General features: G+C 35.7%; 1 long non-coding RNA gene across 1 annotated transcript; it reads left to right on the forward strand.

The window, feature by feature from the left end:
* Positions 1 to 370: 370 nt before the first annotated feature.
* On the forward strand, positions 371 to 5,675 carry LOC123384712. Its single transcript, XR_006596168.1, has 3 exons — positions 371 to 585; positions 1,885 to 1,928; positions 2,504 to 5,675. It is a non-coding gene; the product is annotated as an uncharacterized LOC123384712 (long non-coding RNA).
* The last annotated feature ends 4,604 nt before the right edge of the window (positions 5,676 to 10,279 follow it).

Consider the following 10,279-nt stretch of genomic DNA (forward strand, 5'->3'; position numbering starts at 1 on the left):
ACTTGTTATTGGAAAATTATTCGAGGTTGAAAGGAAAAGTCATTCAAGATCATCAAAGTGTATTTCACTGATAAAGCGATGTTTGTGTCTCACTGGGTTGCATGAAATGTGTTCCTTTCATAAACAACAGGAAAAATTTTAAAATAGATACTTCTGTTTTTAGAGAAAGAAAAGAAAAAATCAAACTGAACTCCCCTAGATATCCAGACAAAGTGGAAAGGTTCATTCTCCTTCCCTTTTAAGTGGGAATATAGTTAACTCCTGACAACTTTCCTCTGTATGCCTGTGTACCAATGCAGCTATATGAAGTCACTCTGGGATTGTGAGGCTTCTAAGATTCTAGAAGCAGGATTTGGGCTCAGTTTGCTTTTAAAAAAAGAAAATAAAAATGCTTCCTCCCCCTTTTCTAAAGAGTATTGATTTCCCTTAGGAACTAACAGAATATCTCCAGCCATGCTTAATTTGGAGTTCATGTGGTATTGGAAACTCTGTGACACTCTACAATTTTTTTTTCCTGAATTCGTTCTTTCATGTGCTGTACTTCACTGAGATTGTTTAAAATTAACTTATAGTTGCTATTAAAAGGTAAGACATGATGCTCAAAATTTTATTTTCTTTTTGTTTATTTTTCAATGAATTATCACCTAATTCAGAGAAATCTGGGAAATTCAATAACATGTTTAAATTTCTGAGAGGAAGCTATAATTTTTATAATCTAAAAATAAGTATTGATTTTATTAGATTTAATACATGCATTGAGTTTTTTCATGGTTTATTGTTATTTAAGAACTACAGATTTAATGTAGGGGTGTGGTATGCGTCCATAAGGGAGGGGGGAAGAGATTGCTCAAACACTGTGAAGTAAAACTTGTAATCATTTTAGGGTTTAATCACCATATAAACAGAATATTAAAAGTAGATATTAACGTGTAATCTGAGGAGTAACATTTATCTTTTACTGACATAAAACTGTTTAAAGTGTTAGCATTAAAATTCAAAATAAATGTGGTCATTTTGACATACATCCAATGTACATTTCTCAAATATCTAAGCAAATATTAGTTTTGACATATGTCTGCTAGGAAATGAGAACACTATCAGAAGACTGAGTACTTTTTTCAAGGTGTGCGGTTTGTGTATACATTCCTACGAGATGGTTCTGAGGCTCTACCCATGCCTGGGGTTGCTTATTAATACTTAGAATATAAGTACTTCAAATGGACCTGAAAGTGGTGTGAGAAACAGATGTTTTGCCTGAAGTTTATATTTTTCATGCATACCTGCCTGCTCATTCCAAAAAAGGCAGCCCTCAGAAACTGAAGAAGAAAAGCCATGCCCTGTACCCAAAAGCAAACGAACAAACTAATAGAAGCTGTTAAGTATAATTTGCTTCCTTAATAAAAATAGACATTGCTGGGATAGGCAGATTACAGCAAGTATGATATTGAATGTGTCATTTTCCCCCCAGTCTGCTGAATCTCCAGCTCCAGCTCTGTTATTATTTCATAAAATTTGAGAGCTCTGATGCAAACATAATATGTGTCTGAATACCTTCTGTTTGCATAATTGCAAATCCTAGAGTGATAACGAATATAGAAATAATAGTCATTTTAGGGTCATGGATCTTTGGAAATTGTTTAAAAAAAGTATATGAACCCTTTTTCTAAGACAATACCACAAAATCCATCCAAAATTCAGGGGATTCATGGGCTTCAATAATTCCATCTGTAGAGATCATAGGCCTCATTCTAAGTACTTTGTATATAGTTCCACTTTATGTAAATAAAATATTACTATTTATTTTTAAAAGACATCTCTGTAACTAACTTGCTAATCTTGAGATTAGTCATTATTATTTAGAAAAATATCATCTTCTTTATTTAGACCTCTTGTGGACCACAATGCAGTGATTGTTGTGAAAGTGCTTGGTAAGTTTATAATCGTGATTCATTCATTTGCCAAATATTTATTGAACACTGACTATGTGCCAAGTTTTGTTCAATGGGCTAAAGGTGTCAAGATGGAGAAAACAGGGTACAGAAGAAGGGGCACATGCTCTGGGGCCAGACATGGGCCCACATCTTGGGTTATCTTACTAGTTGATTCCCTTGATTTTATATATGTATAAATATATATAATGTATACATATAATAATATATATATAGCATTTATATAAACAGTTAAAGTATTAATAGACTAACATACCAATTATATATATTTATCTATATTTTATATATTTAATATATTTACATAAAAATGAATGATATGTAATTATATAAATTTTATATAAATATGTATTTATGTGAAAATATTTTACTTATTTCATATGTGTACGAAGTATATACATATATATATAAGATGATCTATAAGTCCAAAACTTACAAGGATTAAATAGTAGGGGAAAACATGGGGAAAAAAAGCATGAGAAAGGATCTACCATTAATATACTTCTGGTACTTCATTAATATTTGTTTCTTTCTTTCCTCCTTTTGTACCCCTAAAGTAATTCAACTACTAATGAGACAAACACACTTGAAGATAAAGAATTACAGTGTTGGAAGATAGGAATAAACAAAAAGAAGGCAAGGCCTAACTCTGCCTTAAGGAATTGATGAACCTCTCTTCAAGGAGGAGCTATCTGAGTTAAGATACAACCGAGAAGTAAGATTTCTCAGGTTGAAGAAGAATAGAGAGGCACATTTGAAGCATGAGAAATGCCTTTGAAGGGTGCAAAATTATGGACTTCAGTGAAAGTCAAAATGTTTGTACAGCTGGATAGGGAAAAATAGGGATTTGGGTGAAGTTCATGGAGGTTGGAGAGAAAATGATAAAAACAAAGGTTGGTCCAGATACAAAGGGTTATGTATACCACATGAGGGAGTTTTCCTTTTGCCCTTTAGGGACACGGGGCCATTATATGTGTTTCAATGTGACTAAAACTTGCTTTTGAGCAACATAGACTTGGACTATTATCTAAGACTCAGTTTTCAACTTGTGAAATAGGAAGAATATTAGTACGCAGTATATAGGCTCACTTTATGGAATTTAAGTGTGATAGAGCAAGTGAGCCTTCTTGCCACAGTGCCTGGAATACGGTCAATATTCAATAGATACCAACCACTGTAGTAAAAAAAAAATCTCATGAAATTAAGCGCTACCCTTTTTGATTTGACACTTTTCTCTTGTAGATTCTTGCCCTAGGCAGCCAGAGCCAACACTCTGCTTCAGGAAAACAAAATTTTTATGGCACAAGTGTTTTTAAAATAGGTTCTTCAAGTCTAGTAAGAGGCCATTTTAGAAAATATAATTTTTTATTTACAAGAGCAGGATTTTGTTAGGAAAAAAAAAGACTCTGAAGAATCAATGGGAGAAGATTTTGAAGAATGCAGGATATAAAGCATATTTTTAAACAAAAGATCAAACGGATGATAAAGGAAGACTATCTGCTTACATCCCAGAGGCTAAATGAACTTCATATGGACTGTGGGGAAGTTAGAGAAGAATTGGATGGAGATGTGTCTTTAAGACGTTCTATTGGGCTTGAGGCAGGGAACTACATCTAAGGGTTCTGGGGAAAGTGAATTCAATAGCAGTAGGACTGACCACCATCACCTGTTCCTAGTGTCAGGGAGCATCATGAAAGGCAAGCTGATGTCTTGGGGCTTCTTAGCTCATGAAATGAGCACTAAATGTCCTCTGTTGAGGAGTCAACCGGTTAGCCTTCCCACCACTTAGTGGGAGAACTTCCGCTTTTCAGTGGGGGATCATCCATCAGTAGCTGTCCGAGTTGTCTGAGTATTTTCCTACACAAGTTTCTTCCTGTTTACTTCTTGATTCCTGTCTGCACTGCACTGTACATATATTTTCCTTTCTCATTATCCAAGTACACTTGTAAACCCCAGACACTGATGGTAGAATTGGTGACAAGCGAACAAGTTTAATGGTGGCGAAGAAAAAGTCCTCGGCATCCACAGTTGCTGAAACCCGTCCCCAATTTGACATTAACAGAAATTTAAGAATCATTTTAGCATTATTATTGGAAGATAAAAACAACTTAGCAGAGTGTGGGAAAATCCCAGGTGACAGACTAAAATAAGCCATATATTTTATTGGTAGATTGCTCACAGAGACTTTATCTTTTTTGGTCATGATTGTTCCTGGCGCAAAGCAGAGTGATGATATATTGGAGGGCTTTTGGAGTTTCACATCTAATGCCTTGTTTCCTCTTCAGGCTTGGGGATAGCCAGACGATGTATTCGTAAACCCCCCTAAATCTAGTTTTATTATTGTAAGTGGGATTAATGATATGTAATCTTCACTCAGTTATAGTTACAATGAGGTAAAGTATGAGAAGAGTTTAGTTATTATTATCATTATTATTATTATTATTAACAAAGCCTGTCCATACAGGATTCTATTTACACTCTTAGTTTTATATATATACACTTCATTCAGCTCATTGATGACTATCTTAATGGTACAGTGAGGGGCAAAAAAGTAACAAATCATCAAAAGATGAAATCAAGTGCCTGGTTAAAACAGCCACCCTTTTGGACCAAACAGAAAGTTTGTTTATGAATCTTGAAAGAGAGTGGGGAGCCTGGGCAGGTTAAGATGGTCTACCTCATCAAGACTCCAGTTTTTGAAGTTGTAGCTGGAAGGGTTGAAATTTACAGTACTCTTCTTCAACCATCAATAATATTTTCATAGAAGTCTAGTAATTTCTGGAGGCAGCGTGTACATTTAGTGAGGGGAATTTTTGCTTGTGAATTTTCAAGTGTGAAAACAGTCATTTTTGATTATTCCAGTATTCTGATTTAGCACATGTATTGATTCTGAGGATAAGGCAAAATCTGCTACATTTTGATGTTGAGTAGTGAAATATGATGTGATTTGAAAGGAATTTTTGATAATAGATTTGGAGAAAATCATGTCCTTAATTTCCTAACAGTGGAGTGGATTTAATGGATGGTTATAAGATATATATTTTATGACTCCCTCTCAAATAAGACCTTCCCTATATGCATATATTTTACTGAATTTTCAAACACACAAAAAACTTTACAAAAATTTAGACCACTGGATTCTGGAAATGTGCTATAAAAAATGTTACAATAAAATACAATTCATAATTTGAAATTTCTAACTAATACTAAGCATTTTTATTAGAGAAGTTACTGCTAATCATTTGAGATTTTGAGGAATCTACAATAGAATAATAAATACATTCAGTGTATTCTTAATAGACAATAGAATAATGACAAAGATACTTGCAGATTTTATTTACTTATTTTTCATACTGATGCTCATCGAGTGAATTATTCACCAAATCATATTGTCTATAGATATTTTTAAAGTCTCAACAAATCACATCTTTCTGAAATCATCTTAATGGAATTTAGTTTGAGTTCTTTCCTCGAGTATTAGATTTAATGTCATTAATGTGATCCCTATGGATATTATGTCCCCTATAAATCAGTATTTATAAACCAGAGTCAGAAGAAGGAGGTCCTAAGATCCTATTCTTTCCTGGATCCTTGATTCCTTGCTTATCCCTTATCTTGGCTTAACTCCTTGCAAACGTTGCTAATAGTAACCAAAAGATGAAAGATTTGAAATTTCCACTTGTTTTTGTCTCTTCTATAATGTTAACTTATCTAGAGAGCTAGACTGTGAGACCCATGTTTATGTTTTATTATTATCAGTAATTCTCAATGAGATTTTAATTGCTTTAATTTCTGTTCTGAATGTGGTGTCTGGGATGTGTTCCAGAATTTCTTCCTTTGAAAATAATAATAAAAATACATCTAGGTTTTGATTTTGCAAACATGTCTTTTGTTTAATGGTTCACTGCATGAAATGTTAGTGAATTATATGTTTTGTTATCTTCAATTTTATTATAAATTCTAACTGCAGGGGCTTGTTGAAAAAATGGTTGAGGTGACTAGTAATAATCCAATAAGAGTTAATGAAGCATTTTCAAAAATTTGTTTATCAAATTTATATTTTGAATCATGTTTTTTTTAGTCCTTGCTACTTATAAATTACTTCATAGTGAATGACAAGTTAGACATGAGGTGAAGCTTTTGGCCTATTTCTTATTTTGTTTTCCCTTGACAGATGATAAGCCCTTTGTCATCTAATATTTAGCTCTATTTTCAAATAGAAGCTTCATCATAATAAAGCAATGAAAATGTTTAAGTTGAGAGTTGTCAACATTATACAGTTGGTATATTGTATAAACCGATTTCAAAAGACGTAATTTTGCAGTTACATATCTGTTTCCAGGGCAGAAATGTTTCTGAAAACTTCTTTCTCTATTGGACTTTATGGTATCAAAAGCTATTTTTCATTGACTTTGGGCTATTCTTTTGGGAAATGTGTCAAACCAAGTATAGAAGAAAAATCACAGATCAGAATTGGGGAAGCTTTTAGAGCTGCATCTTTAATGCAGAACAAATACACTATTATATCTTCCATGAGTCATATTTTATACTTCATAAAGTCCACCTGTCGCAAGTATACAATTCAATGATTTTTAAAGTAAATTTGCAAGTTGTACAACCATCACAATAAATCAGTTTTACATCTCCAACACCCCGATAAAATCCCTTGTGTTTGCTAACTATAAAACTCTTTTCCCCACACCCCCTACCCCTACCACCTCAGGCAACCATTAATCTATTACCTATCTCTACAGGTATACCTTTTGTGGATATTTCACATAAAAACAATAATGTCATATATGTTCTCTTGTGTCTGGGTTCTTTCATTCAGTACACCGTTTTTGAGGTTTGTTCAGAGTGTACCATGTGTCAGTAGTTCATTTCTTTTTATTGCTGAATAGTATTCCGTTGCATGGCTATACCACTTTGATTTTTTTTTTATGAAATTTATTGACAAATTGGTTTCCATACAACACCCAGTGCTCATCCCAAAAGGTGCCCTCCTCAATACCCATCACCCACCCTCTCCTCCCTCCCACCCCCCATCTCCCTCAGTTTGTTCTCAGTTTTTTTTTCTTTTTTTTTTTTTTTAAATTTTTTTTTCAACGTTTATTTATTTTTGGGACAGAGAGAGACAGAGCATGAACGGGGGAGGGGCAGAGAGAGAGGGAGACACAGAATCGGAAACAGGCTCCAGGCTCTGAGCCATCAGCCCAGAGCCCGACGCGGGGCTCGAACTCACGGACCGCGAGATCGTGACCTGGCTGAAGTCGGACGCCCAACCGACTGCGCCACCCAGGCGCCCCTGTTCTCAGTTTTTAACAGTCTCTTATGCTTTGGCTCTCTCCCACTCTAACCTCTTTTTTTTTTTTTCCTTCCCCTCCCCCATGGGTTCCTGTTAAGTTTCTCAGGATCCACATAAGAGTGAAACCATATGGTATCTGTCTTTCTCTGTATGGCTTATTTCACTTAGCATCACACTCTCCAGTTCCATCCACGTTGCTACAAAAGGCCATATTTCATTTTTTCTCATTGCCACGTAATATTCCATTGTGTATATAAACCACAATTTCTTTATCCATTCATCAGTTGATGGACATTTAGGCTCTTTCCATAATTTGGCTATTGTTGAGAGTGCTGCTATGAACATTGGGGTACAAGTGGCCCTATGCATCAGTACTCCTGTATCCCTTGGGTAAATTCCTAGCAGTGCTATTGCTGGGTCATAGGGTAGGTCTATTTTTAATTTTCTGAGGAACCTCCACACTGCTTTCCAGAGCGGCTGCACCAATTTGCATTCCCACCAACAGTGCAAGAGGGTTCCCGTTTCTCCACATCCTCTCCAGCATCTAGAGTCTCCTGATTTGTTCATTTTGGCCACTCTGACTGGCGTGAGGTGATACCTGAGTGTGGTTTTGATTTGTATTTCCCTGATAAGGAGCGACGTTGAGCATCTTTTCATGTGCCTGTTGGCCATCCAGATGTCTTCTTTAGAGAAGTGTCTATTCATGTTTTCTGCCCATTTCTTCACTGGGTTATTTGTTTTTCGGGTGTGGAGTTTGGTGAGCTCTTTATAGATTTTGGATACTAGCCCTTTGTCCGATATGTCATTTGCAAATATCTTTTCCCATTCCGTTGGTTGCCTTTTAGTTTTGTTGGTTGTTTCCTTTGCTGTGCAGAAGCTTTTTATCTTCATAAGGTCCCAGTAATTCACTTTTGCTTTTAATTCCCTTGCCTTTGGGGATGTGTCGAGTAAGAGATTGCTACGGCTGAGGTCAGAGAGGTCTTTTCCTGCTTTCTCCTCTAAGGTTTTGATGGTTTCCTGTCTCACATTTAGGTCCTTTATCCATTTTGAGTTTATTTTTGTGAATGGTGTGAGAAAGTGGTCTAGTTTCAACCTTCTGCATGTTGCTGTCCAGTTCTCCCAGCACCATTTGTTAAAGAGGCTGTCTTTTTTCCATTGGATGTTCTTTCCTGCTTTGTCAAAGATGAGTTGGCCATACGTTTGTGGGTCTAGTTCTGGGGTTTCTATTCTGTTCCATTGGTCTATGTGTTTGTTTTTGTGCCAATACCATGCTGTCTTGATGATGACAGCTTTGTAGTAGAGGCTAAAGTCTGGGATTGTGATGCCTCCTGCTTTGGTCTTCTTCTTCAAAATTCCTTTGGCTATTCGGGGCCTTTTGTGGTTCCATATGAATTTTAGGATTGCTTGTTCTAGTTTTGAGAAGAATGCTGGTGCAATTTTGATTGGGATTGCATTGAATGTGTAGATAGCTTTGGGTAGTATTGACATTTTGACAATATTTATTTTTCCAATCCATGAGCAGGGAATGTCTTTCCATTTCTTTAAATCTTCTTCAATTTCCTTCATAAGCTTTCTATAGTTTTCAGCATACAGATCCTTTACATCTTTGGTTAGATTTATTCCTAGGTATTTTATGCTTCTTGGTGCACTTGTGAATGGGATCAGTTTCTTTATTTGTCTTTCTGTTGCTTCATTGTTAGTGTATAAGAATGCAACTGATTTCTGTACATTGATTTTGTATCCTGCAACTTTGCTGAATTCCTGTATCAGTTCTAGCAGACTTTTGGTGGAGTCTATCGGATTTTCCATGTATAATATCATGTCATCTGCAAAAAGCGAAAGCTTGACTTCATCTTTGCCAATTTTGATGCCTTTGATTTCCTTTTGTTGTCTGATTGCTGATGCTAGAACTTCCAGCACTATGTTAAACAGCAGCGGTGAGAGTGGGCATCCTTGTCGTGTTCCTGATCTCAGGGAAAAAGCTCTCAGTTTTTCCCCGTTGAGGATGATGTTAGCTGTGGGCTTTTCATAAATAGCTTTTATGATCTTTAAGTATGTTCCTTCTATCCCGACTTTCTCAAGGGTTTTTATTAAGAAAGGGTGCTGGATTTTGTCAAAGGCCTTTTCTGCATCGATTGACAGGATCATATGGTTCTTCTCTTTTTTTTTGTTAATGTGATGTATCACGTTGATTGATTTGCGAATGTTGAACCAGCCCTGCATCCCAGGAATGAATCCCACTTGATCATGGTGAATAATTCTTTTTATATGCCATTGAATTCGATTTGCTAGTATCTTATTGAGAATTTTTGCATCCATATTCATCAGGGATATTGGCCTGTAGTTCTCTTTTTTTACTGGGTCTCTGTCTGGTTTAGGAATCAAAGTAATACTGGCTTCATAGAATGAGTCTGGAAGTTTTCCTTCCCTTTCTATTTCTTGGAATAGCTTGAGAAGGTTAGGTATTATCTCTGCTTTAAACGTCTGGTAGAACTCCCCTGGGAAGCCATCTGGTCCTGGACTCTTATTTGTTGGGAGAGTTTTGATAACCGATTCAATTTCTTCGCTGGTTATGGGTCTGTTCAAGCTTTCTATTTCCTCCTGATTGAGTTTTGGAAGAGTGTGGGTGTTCAGGAATTTGTCCATTTCTTCCAGGTTGTCCAATTTGTTGGCATATAATTTTTCATAGTATTCCCTGATAATTGTTTGTATCTCTGAGGGATTGGTTGTAATAATTCCATTTTCATTCATGATTTTATCTATTTGGGTCATTTCCCTTTTCTTTTTGAGAAGCCTGGCTAGAGGTTTGTCAATTTTGTTTATTTTTTCAAAAAACCAACTCTTGGTTTCGTTGATCTGCTCTACAGTTTTTTTAGATTCTATATTGTTTATTTCTGCTCTGATCTTTATTATTTCTCTTCTGCTGCTGGGTTTAGGCTGCCTTTGCTGTTCTGCTTCTAGTTCCTTTAGGTGTGCTGTTAGATTTTGTATTTGGGATTTTTCTTGTTTCTTGAGATAGGCCTGGATT

This window comes from Felis catus, chromosome B1 (genome assembly GCF_018350175.1).
Source record: "Felis catus isolate Fca126 chromosome B1, F.catus_Fca126_mat1.0, whole genome shotgun sequence".
Classification (NCBI taxonomy): Eukaryota; Metazoa; Chordata; class Mammalia; order Carnivora; family Felidae; genus Felis; species Felis catus.